Below are 23,365 nucleotides of genomic sequence, written 5' to 3'. Positions count from 1 at the left end.
AGGCATTTGAGGATGTGATGGACTGAATGCTCAAATGTTTAGGACATTTACATATAATGAGGGGTCCTTAGCAATTTCATCCTTAATTTAAGGGCTGACGTATGATGTTTGGAAAAGGTACCTTTTGAAGGTGGGGTTTTTGTTGTTGCTTTTTGAAGAAAATCATTTGGGACTTTCATATCTGTTCTCTCAGCCATTCAGTGTACAGTAAGATGTTCATCTCCTTGCTTCAGGCTCCAAGTGGAGATTCAATGTGATGAATAATTTTTAAAGAACCAGTCTAAATATAATTATAGCAGGACGTGTTACTGAGATTGCAACCTAGACTTGTACTGTAGCTGCAGAAATTGTGTTCACCAGGGGAATCTCCCAGCAAATCTAAAAGAATAAATAGTAATCTAGCAGCCCAGACCACATGTGTGATGTGGGTGTATACAAGATGGGTTGTAGAATCACTAAAAGTACAGATACGTGTTTCACAACCAATATTACTTCTCTGTGCTCCTGAAGATGCCTTAGTGAAAATTGGGAAATGCTCTTTCTAATCTTTTAACGTGTCTTCTGATGACAACTATCATTCCAGAAAAATATGATTTTTAATTATGAACTACAGTTATTCAACCTACAGAACACTATTCTTTATATATGCAAGCTACCCTCAAGCAGAGCTGATTATTTAGGTCCAATTATTTGCAGTGTATCCTGCATGTTCTAAGAACGAGATTTATTCAATTACAAATGTATAAACATCTATATCAAATACAACACGATCTATTTTTTGAAAGATCTTGTAGAAATATAATATTTGAATTGATCAAAGAGGCATAATTTCAACCAAACCAAAGTTTGAAAATTCCTTTGATTTTCATAAGAACATATTTTTCCTCTCTGACTATTCTTTTGAAAGAACCCTTCCAAAGTACTTGTGATTTTGCCTGAAAGCTATAGTTAGCACTAATTTTGCTAAAAGTATATAACAAAGATTCTTTTATCCAGCTGTGTGTGGTGATGATAGATTGCAGGAAATATGATAGCCATTTGTCATGTAGTTCATAACTGCAGTAATACTGGATCATTTCAGTCTTCTCTGTGGATTAGATGATATGCCATTTTGTCAACTGAAATTGAGACAGAGCAGGAAATGTGTATTTTCCTTTTTTTCCTGGTATATTATTTCAGTTACTGTGGCTTAACTTCCCACCTCTCTCTGTCCATGCAGATAAACTCATTAAAAAACTTTGAAAGTACTTTAATTAAATTCCGGTCTCTTCTAGGACAATATGGTCATAGTTTTGAACTTGGACTCTCTCCGCGATTAGGATTTTACCTAAGGGTAAGGAAGAACAAGTGCACTGAAAGCTCTTGGAAACATTTTCCATAATTTCAGCCCAAGGCAAGACAAACACTGCTGCAATTGAGTAAATGGCTGCTCTGTTTTTGTATTTGTCCAACTGCACCTGTGGCAAATCCAATCACTCTGTGCACTGAAGTACCCCAGAAATACAAAACCTTATGTGTTGGGCTTTGCTGTGGGGGTGTCTGTGTGAAGATTTACCTGATCCGGGCTCCTGTTTCTGGTTACCTGAGCTGTAAGACATAAACTTAAATGAATCACCCAAGGTTACCTAACAATCCTATTGTGAAGCAAGTAATTTAAATTGATATCGTCAAAGTTAGTATCCTACAATTTGCTGTTTATATCCTGATCAGAAGCTGTCTGAGCCCACGTGAACTCAGTGAGAGCTGCTCTGTGTGTGACACCTTCCTGCATAGTGCCTCTCCCCCGGCAGTCTGCGGCCGCATTGTCCTGCAGAGGAGCAGCACTAACTGGCTGCTGTGTGGCTTCCAGTGAGTCCTGCCCCAGGCACTGCCAGGCATTTACCTCGTAGCCTCTGAGGTTGTGTGAGCTGAAGTCAGTAACTGAGGAAATACTTTTTTTTTGTTGTTTTTCCCCTCTTGTTATGGATGGGGATGGGGATGGGGAGCAGAATGTGGCCCTCACAATCCACCAGGAAATGGTTGGTGACCTGCTACAGCACTTGGATGTATGTAAGTCGATGGGGCCAGATGGGATCCACCCGAGGATACTGAGAGAACTGGCGGAGGAGCTGGCCAAGCCACTTTCCATCATTTATCAACAGTCCTGGCTATCGGGGGAAGGTCCCAATCGACTGGCGGATAGCAAAAGTGATGCAATCTCTGATGGTCAGAGATTGGACTCGGTGATCTTGGAGGTCTCTTCCAACCTAGATGATTCTGTGATTTTATGTGAGCATTGAAGTATTTGTAACCAGAATCTCTCATGTTCCAATACGGTTGTAGGGTATACCTGAAAATTCCCTCCTAAGCCAATTAATATTTCCTAAGTAATAAATGTGTCTGCCAGTGTTATTCTGAGTCTTCTTTCTTCTGAAGGTATCCAGGATTCCAATATGCAGTTTTATACTTGTATAAATAGGTAATAAAGAGTTTCAGTTGTATGACTTCCCCGTCCACATCAAGTATCTTTGAGAAGCAACTGTTGTATAATATCTGAAATATTTACATAATCTGCAACATCTATACTTTGGTAAAATTGTCAGGAAGTGCTGATGTGAGTACATGTGTTCGCATAGGTATATGTCATCTTCTGTGCTACATTACAGAAAAGAAGAGTAAGACAGTCTCTCTTGAAAAACACAGTGAAGACTTGTTTTTCATTGTTTTAGTGTTGTTGTTTTCTTATGTGAATTATGCCTTTGTGCCAGCAAATCACAAAATATTATTTCCTTGCTATTATCCCTATGAGAGTTTCAACAAAATAATGTATGGGTCTGATACTTTTGTAACTATGGGGCTATGTTGTACCTTGGTGAGTTTAAAACTGTTTTTCTTACCTTAACACAGCTGTGGGGCTGGAGCTATGAGTGCACCCAGGAAATGCACTCAAGCATTCAGAGTTCTTGTAAAATGCCCATCTTTTTCAAGAGTGCAGGCTGGATGCCCCAGTGTAGTGCAGTTCCTACTTCCTTCTCTTGGAGTTCTGGTCTGAGGAGTGACACCACTTCCATCTCACATTGCTTTGTGGTCAGCATCAATTGCAGCAAAGTGCAAGAGAGCAAGCACACAACGACGAGGCACACTTCTGCCTCATGTCCCTGTCCTCTGCCTCCACTCCTGGAGAGGCAAGTATGGCTTTGGGGTCTCTGTAGTAAGTGTTCCTCTTCCCTATACGTGCCCTGACTGGACATTTGCCTACATATGAATGTGTTAGGCTAATAAAAACCTCTCTCATACCCAGTGGTGTGACAAGGGACCTGGAGAAATACATCTTCTGCTTATCATCTTGTAGCAATAACCTGTTTCCACCCTTTACAACTGCCATTTTAGGCATCAACAAACTCCACAGCACCTATTTGCATGTCATTAGAGATTCAGCAGTAGTTTGTGTTTCTTTTTATGCTTTCTCAGTGGTTATAAATTGGTATGGCTAACAAAACACCTGTAGATCAAGATGTCTTACCCTAAAAGAACCTAAAATTGCATATTCTTATGTGGCACAGAATTTCCAAGGGCTTTAAAAAGACTGCAAATTAATGAGCCTCGTTTAGTATGTAAGCAGTTATGTGAAAATATACTGCACTTTATAAGTTCCTACAATGGTGGAATGGGAGGTGTTATGATTGCTCTCTATAAAAGGACCTAATAAAAGGTAGAAATCTCATTTGAGCTAGAAGGCAACATTGACACCAGAACTAGGATAAACTGTCCGTGAATAAAATTAATTTGGTAATGAGAAGGTTGCTACTCAGTAGAACAGTGAAGTTCTAGAACAACTTTCTAACTTGAGTATGAGGGACAAGAAACCAAATTACTTCTAAGATGGATCTTGCTAATTTATGAGAAGTTTACGTTATGTGGTTGACTGTTATAGCAGGGAATTGCATTTGATGACCCAGAATGTCCCTTCTAGTCTTATTTCCTATGAATGTATAATCATTAGGAAAATAAATAAAGCTTCTGGTGTGCTTCACTGGGTGCAAAATCATTTCCATAATAACCCTAGGAAACTAACTGGAAATAATTAATAGATCTTCTAGTTATAATCTGAAGAGACAGAAAGCTGAAGTGAACAAAGGAACAATGTGGACAGTCTTTTGCTCTGTGGATTTAGCTGACAAAAATGTATATGATTTACTTCCTTGAAAGACTAATTGCTGTTAAAGCAAAAAACTTGCATCACAATTATAATAGAACTTCTTGTATGGCACTGTATATTTCCCCGTCTTCTGTACTGCGTCTCTGTGCATATTTAGCTACACATTCCGTGTTTCTGCTCTGTGTTTAAGTGACTAAAATGAATGACAATGGCAATTGCTGGTATTTAGTGAATATCCAGAATTGACCTATCCAAGATTTCTTTTTCTTCTAAGAAAGCATGCAATACTTTGCTGTTGTAGTCATCAGTGATTCCCAAGTGACTGTCTGGTCTTCAATTCACATCTTTCAGATGGTTGTCTGACTTGTGCTTCTGCTGATGGAATATATTGTCCTGAGGTTGCTGACTATATTTTTGAGCAAATCAGAAAAAACAAAGCAACGTTTGGAAATCCAGATATGCTGTGTATACCATTATCAAAATATTAACAATAAATCCCAGGACTCTATGCTGCACTACAGATCCTGCAATTCAACATGTTGAAAAGGGACTATTACACTTCCAACTTGGGATAAAAAAATCACAGGAAAATAGGTGGATCTGTCAAGTTGTTAAAAGATAATACTGAAATATGCAGCAATCTGCACAGCAATAAGGCTGTCAAAGACGGTAAATACTAGTCTAGAAAATGGGAAAGTAGACAATTTTTTACATTAATGTTTGTGAAAATAACTTGTATTTGACTTTGTATTTTAATTTTTGTATCTTTAACCCGCACTGGAAGGTTAGTGCCAAAAATTATGCAGAAGAAGCTACTATGTTTTTTCTTTAAAAACAAACAACAACAAAAACTGTTGCATGACCTTGTAGAACAGAAATACAAAGAAAATGGTTTGTATTTAAAAAGAAAAGAAATTACTTGGGCAAATCCAGTTCTAGTTCAAACAAATCTTTAAGGTTCATTTACAATACAAAATCCTAATGACTCTTGAGACCTGAAGAGAAGGAACAAAAAGTTTCATCCTCTTCCCACAAAGTCACCTTCTCCATTATTAATCACTATAAATTTTTCCAGCATGCTTAGTGACCTAAAAGGTGAATAAAGTACACTGATTTGCGATGGCAAAAAGATTACTGGTCACACCAGATTTGGATGATTCCGCACTCAAACTGTGTACAGGGTGCAAGCATAAGGCCTTCATTTTTGGTTTTCTAGTATCATGACAGAATCCACTTGAAAACCAATGTCACTGCTTTTGGGACGGCCAATAATTAATCAGTCACACAATGCAAAGGAACAGTAATGAGGCAGTATCACTATTACTTGGTGCCTATTAGAAGAGTATTCTGTAAATACTAGAGGGCAAGAAGAACTTCTCAATCTAGGTGTTCACAGTTGTCACCATTAGATATGACTGAGGAAGAAATTCATTGTCCTCTAACTTCTCAAAGATCACTAAGAAGTGATGCACTTAGCAATTAGCAATACTGTGCTTTACTGTCTTTGTAAAGTGCAGAAGAAAGCAAGCCTGTAAGATATGGTGTAGGCATTGCTTGTTGTGCTTCCTAGAGTTAAGGTTACCTTCTGTGTCCATTTTGTAAGATTTGTTTCTGCTGAGTTGAGCTTTGTCAAGCTGAAATGTGCTTGGCTACTGCTATGGATGTATTTGAGACTTTGTCAGCAGAAATAATGAAGCTTTTTTCTTGGAAGGAGACTAGATTTTTAATTGTTGGCTGAAAAACTCTTGCACTTTCATATTTCAGACCAGGCAATTTGTCTAGAGGGTTGCTCTGTTGCTGGGGATAGTCATCTTGTTCTTGTAAGAAGCCAGCTGAATTTAGTCATGTTACTGACTTAGACTTTATTTACACATGCTTCACTGGAGGCTGAGTGGGCTTCAAAGTGAGATGTCACTCTTCCTGGACGTGCCCTAGCTCTGGGATATGTGCAGAGCAGCAGCTGCTTTGTGGTCACAGTTCCAGGCATCCTGCCTTAGAGAGAGCTTTAGTGTTTCTGCTGGGGCACTGATAGACCCCAAAGAGAAGCACAGGAGAGGCTGGAGCTCAAGGCAGGTGCTTTTGCTCAGCAAAGGACAGTAGAAGCTAAAAGAAAGTCAGGTGAGGGGAGGAGTGACATGCAATTGCTGGAAGAAGACTGTAAGGAAGGGAGTGTGTATGAGACTCAGCAAGCAAGTTCCATATGGCCTGGTGTGGGCACTGGATTCTTGGAACAGCAGTAACAGAGATCGGAGTATTTAGGGCTGCTGTCTGTGAGCATTGGCCATGAGGTGACGTTCCTGGAGCAGATAATGTGCTCACATAATTAGTGTGTCATGATGCATCTCTTCAAAGGAGAAGAATTAAACTTGACTTGGCTTTGCAACCTTGATGATCTTTTACTAGAGTGGGGTTTTTTTGCAAGAGAGATGGGCAGGCTTAGTCTCAACTGGATTTCTGGGTGACTGAGGGCAGACAGTTTAAATAAACCTCTTCCATCTCCCTTGCTCCAGGGTGCATTGTTCTCCAGCAGCACCTGTAGCAATCCCCCAGTCAGCATAGTTTGTCCTCATGCACACTCCCAGCAGCAGTGCAATCCAAGCCATGTCCCTCTTTTTTTAACTGTGTTCTACATGGGAAATGTGGCTGTAATACCAACACCTGATTTTTTTGTGTATTTGTAGAAAACAGCTCTGCTAGTGTATGGCATTCCTAATCTCTAGCAGATGTCCACCTATGTACCCTCCACATATGCTGCTGACAGCTTAACAACTGATACAGTCTAGAGATAATTAAACATTGTCTTGAATAGGCTCTGATATGTTACCAGTAATTGAACTATCATAATATATTTGCTTATATTTACTGCTGTGTGCTAAGCAAGGTGCATTTAACCACTTTGGTCCTTTTCATGCAGCTTTTTTCATACATTGCACCTTCATCTGTAAGCAGCAGTATTAAGTAACAGCCCTACATGCTTCCCATTCTTCTTTGCCATAAGAACATGCTATATGCAAAAAAATGCACATGTGCTTTTAAAACAAGTGGGAGCAATTTTAGAGATATTCTGCAGTCATTTATTGGAAAGAATCTGTCCAGGATATTTTTCGTAATTCCTTTTAGTTTTCTTCGCTAATATTTATTTCTTTCTTCCCTTGAATACCCAGTACGTTTTCTTTCCCTAGCTCTTTTCACTACCATCCTATATGTAGTTTGATGCTGTTACAGGGTTGTATGATCCTGCAGGATTTCCTGAAACAGTTCTACAAAAAAAAAAAAAAAAAAGCTATGGGTTTAGTTTTGCCAGAACTATGCAGACATTATGCATTGATACATTTTAGGAGCCTGGGTAAGATTCTTTAAAGACAGCCTTTCTGGGGGAAAAAAGGGAAAAGGTGAAGGCACCATTGCTTTTTTGTAACCTGTAGCTCTGTCTCGGTCTGATGAAGGTAAAGGACTGTACCTCTGGATATGCCTGGATGGCAGTTAGTGTGGAGCTAAGGGCAGCGAGAGCACCAGCAGCCAGCCTCTGTTACCTGGCCTTGGGAATGTGAACCTCACTAGAGCCTCACTTGGGCCTTCCAGGGGTCATTTGGCAGACTCCCTAGCACTAAAACACAGGACCAGAAGTTCTGTGTTTAAGTTCAAACAGCACACCAATAACTAGGTGGGGAGAATAATTTTAATTTGCTTGTTCTAGCACTGTGGTCCTGCATATACTGGCTGTGGTTGCCTTATATTAACTGCTCCTCTCCAAGTGAGACTTGTGCCTTTCTAGGCTCTGGGCTGTCAAGAGATGGTCTGGTCTCGTGATATGGGAGCACATGCAATAAATTAGTGCCTTTGAGGAGGGAAATAAATGGCAACCAAAGGAGTAGATGCAGGCTGCATGACAGAGATCTAGATATATTACAGATACGTAGTACCACCTAAAGCCCTTCCTCCCCTTCCCCCCTTTCTTCCTGAAGGGGCACAACCCAGATCTGCTGGTTCTGTGCCCAGTCCACAAGACAGCAGAGCCCAACATTCATTATTCACTATAAATTGAAGATATTCTAATTAGACAGCACTGTAATCCCCTGCTGCTTTGGATCAGATCTCTTGCAGTGTAAACAAAGCCCCATCAGACTTGAAGTGGGTCAGATGAAGGGGTGATGTGGCACATGATAGCCTAATCCAGTGGAATTGGATCTAAAATAGCCCCTCTCAGTGGGGGAAGGGGACTCTGGGCTGCATCCTACCCTTAGAAAACGTCACTTTATTGGAAAAGTAAAAAAATTCAGTGTTTGCCAATGCCACTTTTTTTTTTTTTTGGGGGGGGGGGGGAGGGGGCATTTTGGAGGTGCTGCACTGAGACAAGGGACTTCATGCCTTTTGTGTGCTTTCCCTATTAGTTCTGCACAAAAATTTGAGTGAAATACACTTTCAAAAGACCATTTACAGAGCAATGAAATGAAACCATTCTAATCTAACTGTATGTAAAAGCGTATAAATTTGGCAGTGACACATGGATGTATAATTGTGCAGCTTATGTATTGCATTAATGATATATAAAACGTGTCTCAAGAACACAGCTATACAGTGACTTTAATTCCAAAAATCCATCAGAACAGCATATCAATGAAGGTGTTTTCTTTCCACGGTGTTTAGAAGACATCTGTTAAGTGTTAGCAGCAGCTGGCATACAGTTGGGAGAGTCTCTGTAAGGACTGAGAGAGGTGAATTTGCCCCTCTTGGACTTGGTGTCATTGAACTATTAACTGTTATGATTTAATATTTCTGTCAAATGTCATGCTCCAGGCTGAAGGGACCCTATCAGCTGTGGGACTGTGTCACTTTTGCTATCCCTTTGCATCTGGTTTGGAAAGAATTTGCAGGGGCCGTTGGAACAGGGCAGATAGTGCATGGATGCAGGCAAACGTGGGTGCAAACAGGAGCCCAGAGTACTGAAGGAACAGACAAAAAATCCTCTTCTGGGGAAGAGAGACAGGGAGATCTTGAAGATCTCTTTATATATCTCAAGACTTTTTCCACAGCTCTCCTCTGTATCCACAGATCTGTTTCCACAGTCCCATATGTATGTGAGACAGCAAACAAGGTAATATGTAGCTCGGTGGGGAGCTGCGCTTGTAAACAACTGGAATCTGAGGCTGATGGAAAGTAACAATGCATGCTTTGAAGAATTATGCCTACAGAGCTAAACAGAGCATATGAGGCTCTTCCTTAGGATCAGTAGTGGCCAGATAAGCAGACAGGTAAGAAAAACTTATCAGAGTTATAACATGCTTGAAAATAAATATTACATCTTGTATGAACAGTTTTGAGTTTGTCCTTAAAAAAATAAAATAAAAATCCATCATGATGAATTCCTGATTCAGCCAAATTTTGTATTGTCCTAATGGTAAGATTTCTTTGGACTTCTTCAAGTAAATAACTTCTCTCTTCTGAAACAGTGTTTAGATTAAATACTCCAGTATATTTAATTAAAAAATAAAATCACTATATAAAAATGGTATTTGAACAAAAATTAAGTTGAAATAAATAGCAACATGGTTCTTGGCCAGCCCTATGTATAATCATAAACCAGTGGGGTGGGGTCCTTGGAAGGGTCAGGCTGAGACCGTTCAAGGGAGAAGAGCATTGAGGGGACTCTGTGAGACACAGATCTCACTTTGGGCAGTGTGGTGCAGTGAGAGAAGGGCTATAAAGCAGAGTGCTTAAGTGGTCCCTTTGCCTGTGTTACAAGCAGTTCAGAAAAGCTTTGTCTGGTCCTATGGATCGCATTGATTAGTGGCTGGAGTACATTAGTGGCAGTCTTGCACTTGCCTTTTGTCCAAAAGGAATCTGTTTTGTGCTCTGAGGCCACACCTTGATGTGAGAAGGGTTCACTGGGATATTTACCTCCAAAGTGCCTAAACAGAGGAAGACCTAGAGTGAAATGGATAAAGGGTGATGTAGAGTGAAAAGTAAAGGTAATTTAAATGGGATCCAATTTTCCTATCAAGACGTGCTGCTGTGATGATAAGGAATTGGAAAAAGAATACTACTATTATTTTAGACATTGTTGGGATCTGTGCTGGAGAGGAGGTCTGGCATGAGGGGAGTCTGAGCTTGCATCTCCAGGTTCAGGGGGTTTACACACATCTCTTTTCTGAAGAAGTCTGCAAGTGTCTGGGCAGCCAAGCATTGGAAACAAAAACCAGTCTAGCCTCAAATAACACATGCTTACCCAAAGTTACATTTCATTGAAAGATCCCAACCCCTGGAACTGCTTCACCTTCACAAAAGCTTTCATTAACATAGTCAACATTGCGGATGTGTTTTCCTTTATCAGAGCTAGGTAGGGAATGCAGGGAACAAAGCCTTTTTTCAAGAACTGTATAAGGTTCTTAAATTGTATTTGTTGCATATCTTTGACAGAATTTAGAATGAATTCAACTGCCTGCACAAGATAAGCTATTTTACACTGACAATGCAGAAAACCAAGCAGTTTGGAAAGCAGGTCATTCTGAATGTTGGTTATAAGAAAAATCACTTAGTTTAATGATTGTTTTCATCTGTTTGCTTATAATTAAATTTCTTACAGTTGTAAAAAGTACAAGTGTGAAATGTGATGAGCCAATGTTTAAGATGGGAGTTTATAATCCAACAAATCTCTAAAACTCTCTTGTCCCTGTAGCCTGACTGAGAACGGGATAGGTCCAGCATGACAATGGAAATCAGATGCTTATGCTGTGATCAACAAAGGCAATTCTCAATACCTTCTTACCTAAGAAAAAAGAAGTCTTTTGAGTAACTCAAGAACTAATACATATTGTTTAAAATAAGCATGTGACCAAGTGAAGTGCTGTAGCAGTTGAGTTTCCTGACACACACACACATTAGCAGCATGCTGTGCTCTACCAGACTGGGGATGCTGAAGGGGTGAAGGAGGTTTACAGGCCAAACTCCTGAAGTTGTAGTGTTCTCTGTAGTGTTCCCTTCTTTGCAGGGTCATTGTATATATGTTTGCAAGCGTTAAACTGAGGAGACTGATATTTGGGAAGGAAAGTGAAGTGATCAAGTTGAGTTCAGTTTGTGAATTGGTAACAAAAATACCCATATCTGACTCCAAAATAAAAAAACACATTACCTTGCTGTGGAGACTGATGATTAGTTTGGGGTAATGGGAAGCAGTGTAGCAAATTTCCCAATGCTTTCACCACTGAGTTTGCAGCAAAAGGATGCACAGGGTCTTGATTTTGGTATGATGCTAAATACTAAGGATGCTAAAGAGCACCCATCATCCTTAGTAGCCTGGTTATTAAAAGAGAGAGAGAATGTTGATCCTATGAAGGACTGTGTAGGATATTTGATGGAAGTGCCAAAATTTTAGGTCATAATTCTTATTTTGATGTCAGTTATGAAATGTGCATTTGTTAGGGGTTACCTAAATGCAAAGGAATGCCTTTCCAAAGCTGATCACAGTTTGATTTCTGCACTCTATCAGTGTGAAGTAGGTAATCTGAGCTTTTTCATCTCTGGGTACTCATCTGTGCTGAAGAGAGATCTGTTAATTAGAACGTTCTCAATATGGATTTTCTTTTTCTGTGTGTGTATGCGAGTGGAATCAGTCTTTTAGCAAAGCAACCAAGTATGTCTGTTTCAGTGCCCTGTGGCAGCATTGTGTTTGGAGACAGTGCAAACCTGTTGCCTTGTGTGTTTGGGGAAGAAGGCTCTATCTCTTCTGCTGATGAAAGAATTAACTACAAGAATAAAGAACAGTTTCATACCTGATTCTTGGCCAGTGTCTTAAGCCTGTATGAAATCAGTAAAGCTGGCACCTATTTTTGAGGTTTTATCAGCCCAGTGTGTCAGTATGATTAAACCTGGGGTATGTAAGTTTCTGTATTGTCTTTGTGACCTCCAAGAAATATATGAGTTATTACAGAATTAAGGAATGCCATGAATAACCATATTTTCAAATGGTCCTAGGTTAGTGTGTTAGTTCAAGTACATGGGAGCATTAGTACTGTTTCAAGCATGTAATGGCTGTCAGAGTCGAGAGATGTGCATATTTACAAAAAAAAAAAAAAAAAAACAAACAGAGAAATTAATATCCTTGTCATTAAAACTCACAAAAATTCATCGGTGATTAATGAATTAATGATTGAGCATTGGCTAGTGAGAACTAGAGAGACCAAAAGAAGTGGATCTTTTCACAAAAAAGGGCAAAATTATAAAAAAATTTGTAATTTATCTGTAAACAGGTAACTGAAGACTTGGAAAGGGGACTGAATTGATAGACAAGAAAGTAAAAAGTAATGCATAGCTTATCCTACAGTTGTCTAGAAGATTTAACAGCTTGTCACTAGTAATATCTTTTCCATAGTGGATTGACAAAAAATACGTTGAGAACTTTGAGGCAAATTGAGAAAGTTATCAAAACATAGTAAAAATGTATTAAAGCAGCATGGAGGTTAGATTAATGAGTCAACTGTCACTTGCACGTTCTCAGCAAATGTACCTAGAAAGGACTCTAGGGGAAAAAGTTTTTCTGATTAATCTTATGAAAACTGCACGCTTCCCTCTGCTCTGTTTGCACTCTTGTTGCAAAAGGCTGCGGACAGGTGGATCCAGAAATACCTCTAGCTGTGCATGAATCGAGGCTACAGCAAGAAAAGATGAGAACGTTTCTTATGCATCTCTGCCACTTATTCATTGTCTTGGAAAAATGTGTGGTACTTTGATACTGTGACATGACAGCAGGACACTAAAGTCCCTTTTCCCTTGAGATCCTTAAGGCATTCATGTGGTGGGGTGGTGGAAACCCAGGGCTGCGCAGTGCCACCCCACGGTGATCCCACGTGTACAGCTCTGCTGTGGTACCTATGTGGCCCCTTGCAGAGCACAGCTGGTGGCCCTGGGGGGACAGAGGTACAGGGCCACTCTGTGCCCTTCCCTCATGTGTGGCAGCAGGCTGTGGCTACCTGGGCTGCAGCTGCTCATTCTCCCAGCCCCTTTTGTAGCCCCCCTTTCTGATGGAGCTCCTCCTTCTGTAGCAGACCCTCCTTCAGCCTGTGCAAAAATTGTATGAGTAGAGATACCCCAAGAGTACCAGAGCAGGAAGATCCTCCCAAGGGGTCTTGGACCTGTGTTAATTTTTCTACTTAAGAAATCTGTACTGGTAGTTTGATATTGTACATATATTGATGTGGGGGGGGTTCCTTAGGCACTAAGATTCCTTTATACATTCTTGGTTTCATTTTGTTGTAATTTTAGCCTTTTGCAATCGTGCCTGAAATTTCTTATGGTGTCTGTCCATCTTTTACTAGTTTTTAAATTTCAGTAAAATGATTCCATTGTTTATGCCAAAAGGACTAAATGAAACTACGTTCCTCTGCTCAAATTACTGGCAGATTACTGGGAAAAGTTATCATATATATGCATAAAAACAATCTTTTTTCTTTTAACTGTAAATGTAATTGAACACTGTAACAGGTTGCCTGGATAGAACTTGGAGATATTCATGTTTCAGCTGGATGCAGCCCTGAGCAACCTGCTCTAGCTGACCCTGCTCTGAGCAAGGAGGTTGAACTAGATGATCACCAGAGGTCCCTTCCAACTTCAGCCTTCCTGTAGCTGTATTTGCAAATTTCTTCTTGTAGCATTTGTTAGACTGAGGTTGTCCATGCAAATTTTTGTTATGAAGCACATTTTTATGAAAAAGTTTAAAGTCCTGGAAGAAGTTTATAATGTGCATACAATCTTTCCTAAAACAATACAGATATGCCAGTATTACATATACAGAAAACATGGAATAAGGTCTAGAGTTAGACTGACCTATAACCCATGCAAGATAAAGCACTGGGAACACTTGCAATTAGCAATTATCAGTAGCAGTCTCCTGATTTTCTGTATCATGGAGCCCTTTAATATCTGCTTTCAATTTCCTCTTACATTAGTGGAATATCTATTCCATAATATATTTCATCTGATTTTCTTGTTGCTTTCAAAAATCATTATCAAAAGAACCAGCTGAACCTACTTTAATTTGTTCAAGAGTTGTTGCTATCTTTTATTCTCTTATTTTGAGATATATAATGTTTCTTATCTATTTTATTTTGTGGTTCTAGGATTGTACTTTATTGTTTGTAGAGTAACACATTTTCCTGTTGCAGAGTTTGCCCTGTAGATACAGTATTTGTTATTTCAAACTGTGAGGCGGTTTAATTTTTTAACTTAGGCACACAGCTTTTTTTTTTTTTTTTCCTTACTGTCATACTGGGTGGGATTTGGAAACAGGAAACTATTTTAGAGATATGTTCAAACCTGGCCAACATTCTCCCTTCCCCTCCCACTTGGGATCTGTTGCTGCATTTGAAGTTTGAAGATAAGGAAGAGAAAGGATGTTGCTCTTCTATATTTCATCCTGGAGGTGGTTTCATTTCTGCACTGAGAACAGTGATTTGATGTAACGTGAATGTTACTGAATGGACCTAATTCTCTGAGTTGCAGCACACTCATTTCTCACTAATTTTAGTAGCAGTTAGAACTGCTCAGAACTTTGAAGCCAAATTATGTAAAGCCTGTTGGGAACCCTTCTGGAGGAGGAAAGGTATTGTAATAAATCTAAACTGTTTACTCTTTTAACTCAATGAGAAGAAAGTAGTCTAACAGGGAGTTGAAAGAGAAGCAAAAGGAAGAAGAAACTTGCTTGTTGCGATTTTTCTTCTTAAGTGTAAGAATATATTGTCGTAGAAGAACCTGAATAGTGAAGGGGAGTTGTTAGGAAGATGCATGATAACGGAAGAGATTTTATTTCTGATTTTTGCTTAAGAAAGGAGACGTCTCTACTTTGTGCCTTGGCTTTGGGCTGTAACTGTGAAGCCTGGCTGCTGCTGTACTTAGGGCATGTTACATGGGCTTCTCAGTCCCCCTTGTGTAGGTGGTAAGAGGCTAGAATAAATCTGTTCCAGTTCAAGCTGATCTTTTACCAGGAATCTTGTAAAATCAGTGCCTGTCAACCCCAAAATAATTTTCAGGGTATAGGACTTCGGAGAAGTGTAGTTCTGGATGTTGTATTTCATTAATGGTCCACCTCCCCTTTTCATGGGAGGATGCTATTACCACAATGTCCCGTGGAACAGGTTTTTTTCCAACTATTCATACTTAAAGCTAGTGCTTTTTGACTTCAGCTGTTCAGGCTGGCTTAAGCAGCACTCTGGCAAGGAAGCAGATATGTCTGTGTGTGTTTGTGTATCCTTTTGCACTATGAAGGAGACTTTTAAAATGATGGGCAGAATATGTCTCTTAAATCTTTAATTAAAGTACCTCTATATTTGCAAACTGTGTTCAAATACTTCCTAATTGTGTTGGGCTCCCCTTGGTCACTGTCAGTGCTGAACAATTTACCATAAAATCAATCTGTTTAGGTTGATTTTTAAAAATCAGCCTTTTCATAGCTGTTCCTTTCAGTCATCTCTGACAAGAAAGCTCACTATATTATTTTTTAGCGAGCTTAAAAAGTGGAAAAGTGATTTTATATCAGTCTTATGTTTTAATTGTGTGTGATCTATCAAGTGTGCTGTATTAAAAATAAACAGAATGGCTTCGGGAGAAAAATTATGGTAAGATTCTGGTGGCAACTGCTAAATTAATCTTAAGATGCATCTGCTTTATGGTGAAGTTTTTAGGCAACAGTGATAGCGCTGACAGTATATCATGTTTTGTTGGCTGAGACTGTATGTGGGGAAATTCTGATAAAAGCCGTGAAGATTTTTATTTGCCTTATATTGGTGGGGGAGAATTTCATTGATTTTCTTTGCACCTCTTTGCTCCTAAATTTTAGTGCCAGATATTATGATGATCCATTATGTTCATTCAGAAATATTTATCAGTTTATTAAGCTGAACTGCACTTACTAGATGAAATTTTAAAGAATAATCTATAAAATAGCAGAAGCTTCCCCATTGCAGCAGGGCAGAGCTGCAGAATGGCAGCTGTTCGGACAGCTCTCCTCCTCTCCGCTTTTTCAGCTGTTCTGTAGCGCTTCTCAGCAGTGACTAAGCATTTGCCTCTTTCTAGATTGAGTACTTATATGGATATCTGAAAATTTCTTGCTATATAAACACATGAAAATTTGCAGTATCCTCTCTAATGACAAGACTATCAGAAGAGACAGAAAATTTATTAGGTGTAGTTGTTAACTGAACATGAAGTCAGTGCAAGCCAGTAACCAGAGCGGTTTCTTGTCTCTGATGGTGAAATACTGACTTTAAACCTCGTCAAGCTTCAGGGTTTCTTCCTACAATGCTCCATAAAACTGGATTGTTAAATATTCTGTGGAACCTCCGGCAGCCATGCCAGTTGGCTGTTAAGCTGAGTTTTCTTTTTCTCCATTAATAGCTTAACTCTGTATGGTTGTAGAGATGAGCTGATGAATTCACTGCTAGCTGGATTGCTCGTGCATAAAACCATGCACATGCATGAGCGTCCTCAGCAGCAATGAGCCCAGTGACTTCGGCAGGACCTGTGCCAGGCTGAAAGCACTCACTGGGGCTCCCATAGTGGCCCCCACATGTTCACAGATGGCTCTTGTCTCTGTTGTGGCCTCCATCTGACTTCTGTCCCCTTTGGGTGTGTGCGTGTGGATGCTGAACGGGAAGATTCTGTGGGCTGAGAGGGTTTTGTGTTGGGAATCCCATTTTCAAAGGGTCCTTTTAAGCCATGTCATAAACTGTTGTAATTTTGCTGAAGCATTTTGAGTCCTCATCACTACAGTTCTTCACATTATTGACTGAACTTTTAATCTGCTTCCCTGCATTTAAAGGTCCTCTGCTAAGCCTCTTGGAGCACTACCATGCCTGCTTGCTTGTTATTAAGCTATTGTTGATGAAATACAAATTGAAATGTGCATATAATTGATGCACAAGAAAACAGAAACAAAATACGTAAGACCACTTGGGAATATATATTGGTTTGTTTTTTGTCCAAGGTTTATAGTTTCCTTCTAATTACTTATCACAATTAAAAGGTAAGTTACTGTCAAATAAAGTCTTTCCTTTGCAAAAAGAAGTTGAGTTCACTGTGGGGCAGTCAGACTATATATCTGATGCCCCTGTTTGACCTTTGTCCTTTAAAGTCCAGCAAAACTTCCTTCACTGCACTTTTGGGGCTGTATAAGCCTGAGGAGAAACATTGTCATTCAGAAGTCAATTCTGCTAGCCCATTAGGAAAGAACATTCACATTAATGGTTCCAGAGTCAATCAGTAACAAAGTCCTACAGGAAGACATACCTGTTTCACTGTTCACTGATCTGGCAATTTGATCAATATTATTTTGAACAAGTCTTTTTTTGACTTCATCCGTAACATCTCTTTTTACAGGCAGACTGAATGCACACCGTAAAACTGTACTGCAGATACTGCTAAAAGGACCAGCCATGTCTTTTACAGGTTCAGAGTCCATAGGAGAGGCTCAGCTTCATTCACCCAAACAGTTTTATCTGCTTTCAAATGAGCTCCTATTAATCTGTTGTACCCTGAGGGAGTAATAATCATGATCTCTTTGCTGACTCTTTGAGACATTGCTGTTCTCTCTAGCAGAATTTCTCAGCGTGTGCCACAGGCTTTCTGTATACTTCCAGAATGTTAGGGAGGCTCTTAGGCCATTTGGATTTTGCTGTTGTATTCACAGAAGTGTAAAAATACAAAAATGACCCTGAGCTTACCTCTTATCTGTTGCAAGTTGCCACTGCATGTGGTTTGAGGTCCATATCCCATGGTGCTGGGGTAGAACCATAACAGCTCCCCGCAGAACCTGTGCAGTCTGCAGTGAATTGATTGATCTGTGCTCACCTTTTCCCAGCTGGTTGAAGAGGTCATTCAGCTTTAAGAGTCCACAGAATCTGCATGGATATGACTTTGTATCTCCTAAGTAACAGTGAAGAAGATCTGCTGCCAGCATTTCATTTCCTCTCTGCCTTTCACCACTGTGGCTAAATATCAGTCAGATTTCCAAGGAGAAGGGTAGGGATCTTAAATTAAAATATCTATACTTTTTTGAGTCAAATGCAGTTCCATCCGAAGAATGAATTTTGCATAATAGAGCACAATAGAGATCAGAGGCTTTGTAGCAAAGCAATTCATTACTAATTTTCAGCCAGTCTGATATTTCATAGAACAAGTAACTTCCTGTAAGCTATGTATTACACAGCAACGAAAATATTTGTGCACAGAGTATGAAAAAGGTGGATGATGTTCTAATGTTGAGAAGGGTTCTGTTGAAAGGAGCTTTGCAGGTGGTCAAGTAATCTAGTGGTTCAGATATTTTTCTTCTGCTAAAATGAAATGGTTTGTAATGTTTTTAAATTTGACACATTCTAATATTAAATACAATTTAGAAGAAAACATGTTTAGAAGATACTATATAGCAATGGAAAGTGATTGACTTCTGATAACCTTAAATAACTGGAAAAAATGGCATACAGTAGGAAGCAGGAGAAAGTAACTGGAAGACAGAATCACAGAATCATCTAGGTTGAAAGAGACCTCCATGATCACCGAGTCCAACCTCTGACCTAACACTAACCAGTCCTCCACTAAACCATGTCACTAAGCTCTACATCTAAACGTCTTTTAAATACCTCCAGGGATGGTGACTCCACCACTTCCCTGGGCTGCCCATTCCAATGCCTAACAACCCTTTCAGTACAGACGTTTTTCCTAATATCCAACCTAAACCTCCCCTGGCGCACCTTTAACCCATTCCCCCTTGTCCTGTCACCAGGCACGTGGGAGAAGAGACCAACGTCCACCTCTCTACAGCCTCCTTTAAGGTACCTGTGGAGTGTAATATGGTCTCACCTGAGCCTCTTCTCCAGCTGAACAATCCCTGCTCCATCAGCCGCTCCTCTTAAGACTTGTTCTCCAGACCCCTCATCAGCTTCATTGCCCTTCTCTGCACTTGCTCGAGCACTTGTTAGTATAGGCACCAGAATGTGTCAAGGTGTGGGTAAGGACAGTTTTGTAAGGCTTTTACAATAAAGGAGAGTTATATGATTGGGATACTAGGGTCAAGGATATCAAGTTGCATGGTCTGAATACAGAGGGAATTTCTGTTAGTTGAAAGCAGCAGATCAAAAAGACGCAAACACTATAAAATGCAGTAAATATGATTCTAACTGGAGGGGAAAAATGTATATATATTGCGAAGTTTCAAGTGCATGAAGTACAAGATATAGCCTGTATCAGGGGAGATGGATGCTTGGCTGGAACATGAGACTCCTTTTCTTTGGTCCAGAATTTTTCATTGGTCTGTGTGATTTTTCTGTAGTTTTCTGAAGTGCTATAGTACCTTAACCTAGCAAATCAATTAGTTATATGCTTAATGGTAAATATGTAAGTAAATTTTCAAAGATGATAGAATGGTTTGGGTTGGAAAGGACCTTTCAAAACATTTCTGTTCTTTCCTGGAGTCGAGGCCTAAATGTTCAGCATCTTGGAAGTTCAGCCATAGCAGAACAAATGTCTAAATTCAGGTTATGTAAACACCAGAATATAGCCCTGAAAGATGTTTAAAAAAAAAAAATTAGAAATACAGAATTTAAGGGGTTGGAAGGGACCTCGAAAGAGGTTCCTTAGAGCAGGCTGCCCAGATAGGCATCCAGATAGGCCTTGAGTATCTCCAGAGAAGGAGACTCCACAATCTCCCTGGGCAGCCTGTCCCAGTGCTCCGTCACCCTCACCGTGAAGAAGTTCTTTCGCATGTTGGTGCAGAACTTCCTGTGCTCTATCTTGTGACCATTACTCCTTGTCCTGTCCCCGCAAACCACTGAAAAGAGGTTGGCCAAATCCCTCTGTCTCCCACAGCTCAGGTATTTATACACATTGATGAGATCCCCTCTCAGTCTTCTTTTCTCCAGGCTGAACAGACCCAGGTCTCTCAGCCTTTCTTCATAGGGAAGATGCTCCAGGCCCCGTATCATCTTTGTGGCCCTCCACTGGACTCTTTCCAGGAGATCCCTCTGAGAATGTTTCTCCTGTGCTACCGTTGATAGACTATTGAGAAGGATAACGTTTATCTAACACAGGTTGTGATGTATCTGCAGTTTAAAAAATTATCATTAGGTCTTCAAAAGTTAAAAAAGTTATCAGTAGGTCTTCAACAGAAATATCGTAACATTTTCTATTTTCTCAACCTACTAGCAGTAAAATTCTATTACAAAATGCAGATACTTCAATCACAGTCACTTGTATGAAGAGCACTTAATAGAATAAATCATAGAAATGTAGTTCATGAAATGGCGGCCATGTAAGAACAAGTACAGCCAGAAGTGACATTTTACTAATCTGTAAAAATGTCCTTTACTTTGTAACCCATTTGAAGGATTCTTACTGGCAGTTAAAATAGACACTATGTTGGACATCAGTTAGCGTGATTAAGTATGGGTGTTTTTTATAATTATTATTAATCATTTAGAGAGGGGAGTGAAAGCAAATTTTGCAAAAACACAGGCTAGGTGGTCAACCATTTGGGGATTTGCAGAGCTTGCAAAATTCTGGTTTGACTCAGTGGGTGTTTTTAGCCTGTTGTTTGAAGAGAGAATCACAGAACTGTCTAGGTTGGAAGAGACCTGAAGATCATCAAGTCCAACCTCTGAGAAGGGTGAGTGCTTTTCTGACTAGTTAGTGTTATCAACCCTGTGGTCAGTAACAGGAGGAGGCATATCTAAGAGATGCTGAGTTGTTTTCTGCAGGATCATCTCTGTGCTCGTTCTATATCTGGTTGTGCTGTGGTTCTGCAAGATCCCAGAGGTGCTGAAATTTGCTGTCTAAAAATAGATGGTATGAATTACCCCTCTAATTAGTCAACTTCACTATTTCCCTTAAAACTGTTGTGTGTATTTTTTTTTTTTTTTTTTTTTTTTCCCAAGGACCAATCTCAGAGCTGTCTAATATTGCTCCCCTTGCTATGGAGAGGAGGTCAGTCCTCACTATTGAGGCATTCAGAACCAAATACCACTAGCCTGTTACATTTGCATATAACATTGCTCTAGAAGATTTTATTTTTGATGTAAGCTGATATTTTGCTAATGAGTAACCCTCTGGGTCACAAGTTTTAGGAAGTTCATTGTATAGGGATAGGGTACCTACCTGGTAGCCTTGGCAAATCTTGGGTACTCATAAATAATTAAACAAATTTCAAAACATAGTTTGAGTGCATAAAGACAGTCTAATAACTAAGTACTGTAGTATTTCATTTGTAATATTTCATTCTTTTTTTTTTTTTTTTTTACCTTACCTGAATCCAAAATCTGGTAATTGTATAGCAATCTTTTCCTTTTTGCAAGAGCAGTTACCTCCTGATCTCAAAAATACTATAGAAGTTGAATCTTAAAGGTTCAAAATAAGAAAGCATATTCTTAGAAAGAAATCCATTAACAGATTATTTCAAGGAGAAAAAAAAAAAAAAAAAAAAGAGGATATTATAAGTTTTTTTTGTGTGTTCTTGTAGTAATTTTTGAATGCTAATACTAGCAAAGCAAAATTGAAACTATCATAATGATACCACATGCATCCATACACCATGCTGAGACCTAAGAAATATCTTAGGTTTTAGACAGGATTTTTAATCCCCTCTATTTCCCAGTGTTACGCTCTGGTAGGAAGGTAGGAAGAAATTCTCCAAACATCAGCAAATTCTTTTTTTAATTTCTATTACGATTTTTTTCTCTAATTGTGCACTGTAACATTCCTTTTTCACTCAATAACTTCTGTGAATTCTTCTTTAATTTCTCTTTCGTGGTCTTCCATTTATCAAAATGGACCTCAGTATTACTTTTGGGCAACTTTCAAAGCCACTCATAAATTGTAGGCATGACATTAAGCCAATTACATATATAAATTTTCCTTCGTAAGTTTAAAATAATGCTCTCACATATACCTATTTCCTTTTAATGTCATATTCCTACCAGCATTCTTTTTCTTCTGACCTCCATTCTTAATATGGAGATAGGCACATTCTTTCAGTTACAAGGTTGTTTTATATTGATATCCTCTTTCTTAGTGTGAAATTGTTTGGTTTGTCTATACAGTTTCTCTGCCTGTCAGTGAGTGTGTTAGTGCTAACAGTCTGTGTCTTGCCAATTAAAAACTCACTGAGATCATAAACATCTGGTTTTTAATCAGACATTATTCTCGGATAATGTTCAAATAATTTATTGGGAGTTTTTACCAAGTGAAAGGATACAATCCTATGTGATGTTATCATTTAGAGCAATTCTTTATAAAAAGGTTATGAAAATAGTAAGTCTTGCTTTCTTCTAGGACTTCTTTCCCCCTATATGTACTGTTAATTAGTAGCTAAATACACTTAAAGGATACACAATATGCTCAAGTTACCCAGAATGAATATCACAGAATTTCTAGGTTGGAAGAGACCTCAAGATCATCGAGTCCAACCTCTGACCTAACGCTAGCAGTCCCCACTAAACCATATCCCTAAGCTCTACATCTAAACGTCTTTTGAAGACTTCCAGGGAATATACAGTGACTGCTTTTCAGGATTTACACAAGGTACTTTAGGACATAGGTACATGCAGCAAAAGAAAAAGCAAGGAGGTGGAGATGAACAGTGAAATAGTTTAAAATCCAGTACTTTGTATTTCCTAGGGATGCTGGCTGTGAAGTTTTGCTTCTGAAGTTGCCCCAAAGAGACCTGCAAATAATAAAATTCTCTCTGCTGTGTTAGAGAGTGGATGATCAACTTAACTAGTGTTTTCCTTTGTCTTGCAAGACTGACATCAGTTAGTGCATTTTAACGATTGCTTCCACAGACCAGTATGGCCACACTTCTTAGTTAGTCTGGAAAGCCAGCTTCAAAACCAGCCCAGTGAAATTTAGTCCTGTACATATACATACTCACGGAGTCAGTGTCTGGTGCATGGCAGGTGTCACATACACACAAATTTAATATTAGATAATTTAGCCCTAATTGCACTGTCAGCACACACTGTTTTGCAGTGAAGCGATGTTTCTCCTATGCTTAAAAGCAGAGACTTGCTGTTCTTTTCCCCTCTTTTTCATGGTCTGCACAGCTATATGCATATGTTAATGCAGTGGTATCTGATTTAAAAAAAAAAAAAAAAAAGGCATTTGAAAGGACGGTAATTGTCTTTGAGATGTCAATAAAATTAAATGACATCCTTCCCATTCTGGCTTTTCTTCAGCTTAGGATTTCCTGTGTTC

The sequence above is a fragment of the Aythya marila genome (genome assembly GCF_965140915.1).
Source record: "Aythya marila genome assembly, chromosome: 12".
In the NCBI taxonomy this organism is placed as follows: Eukaryota; Metazoa; Chordata; class Aves; order Anseriformes; family Anatidae; genus Aythya; species Aythya marila.
Note: the sequence above shows the minus strand (reverse complement) of the source record.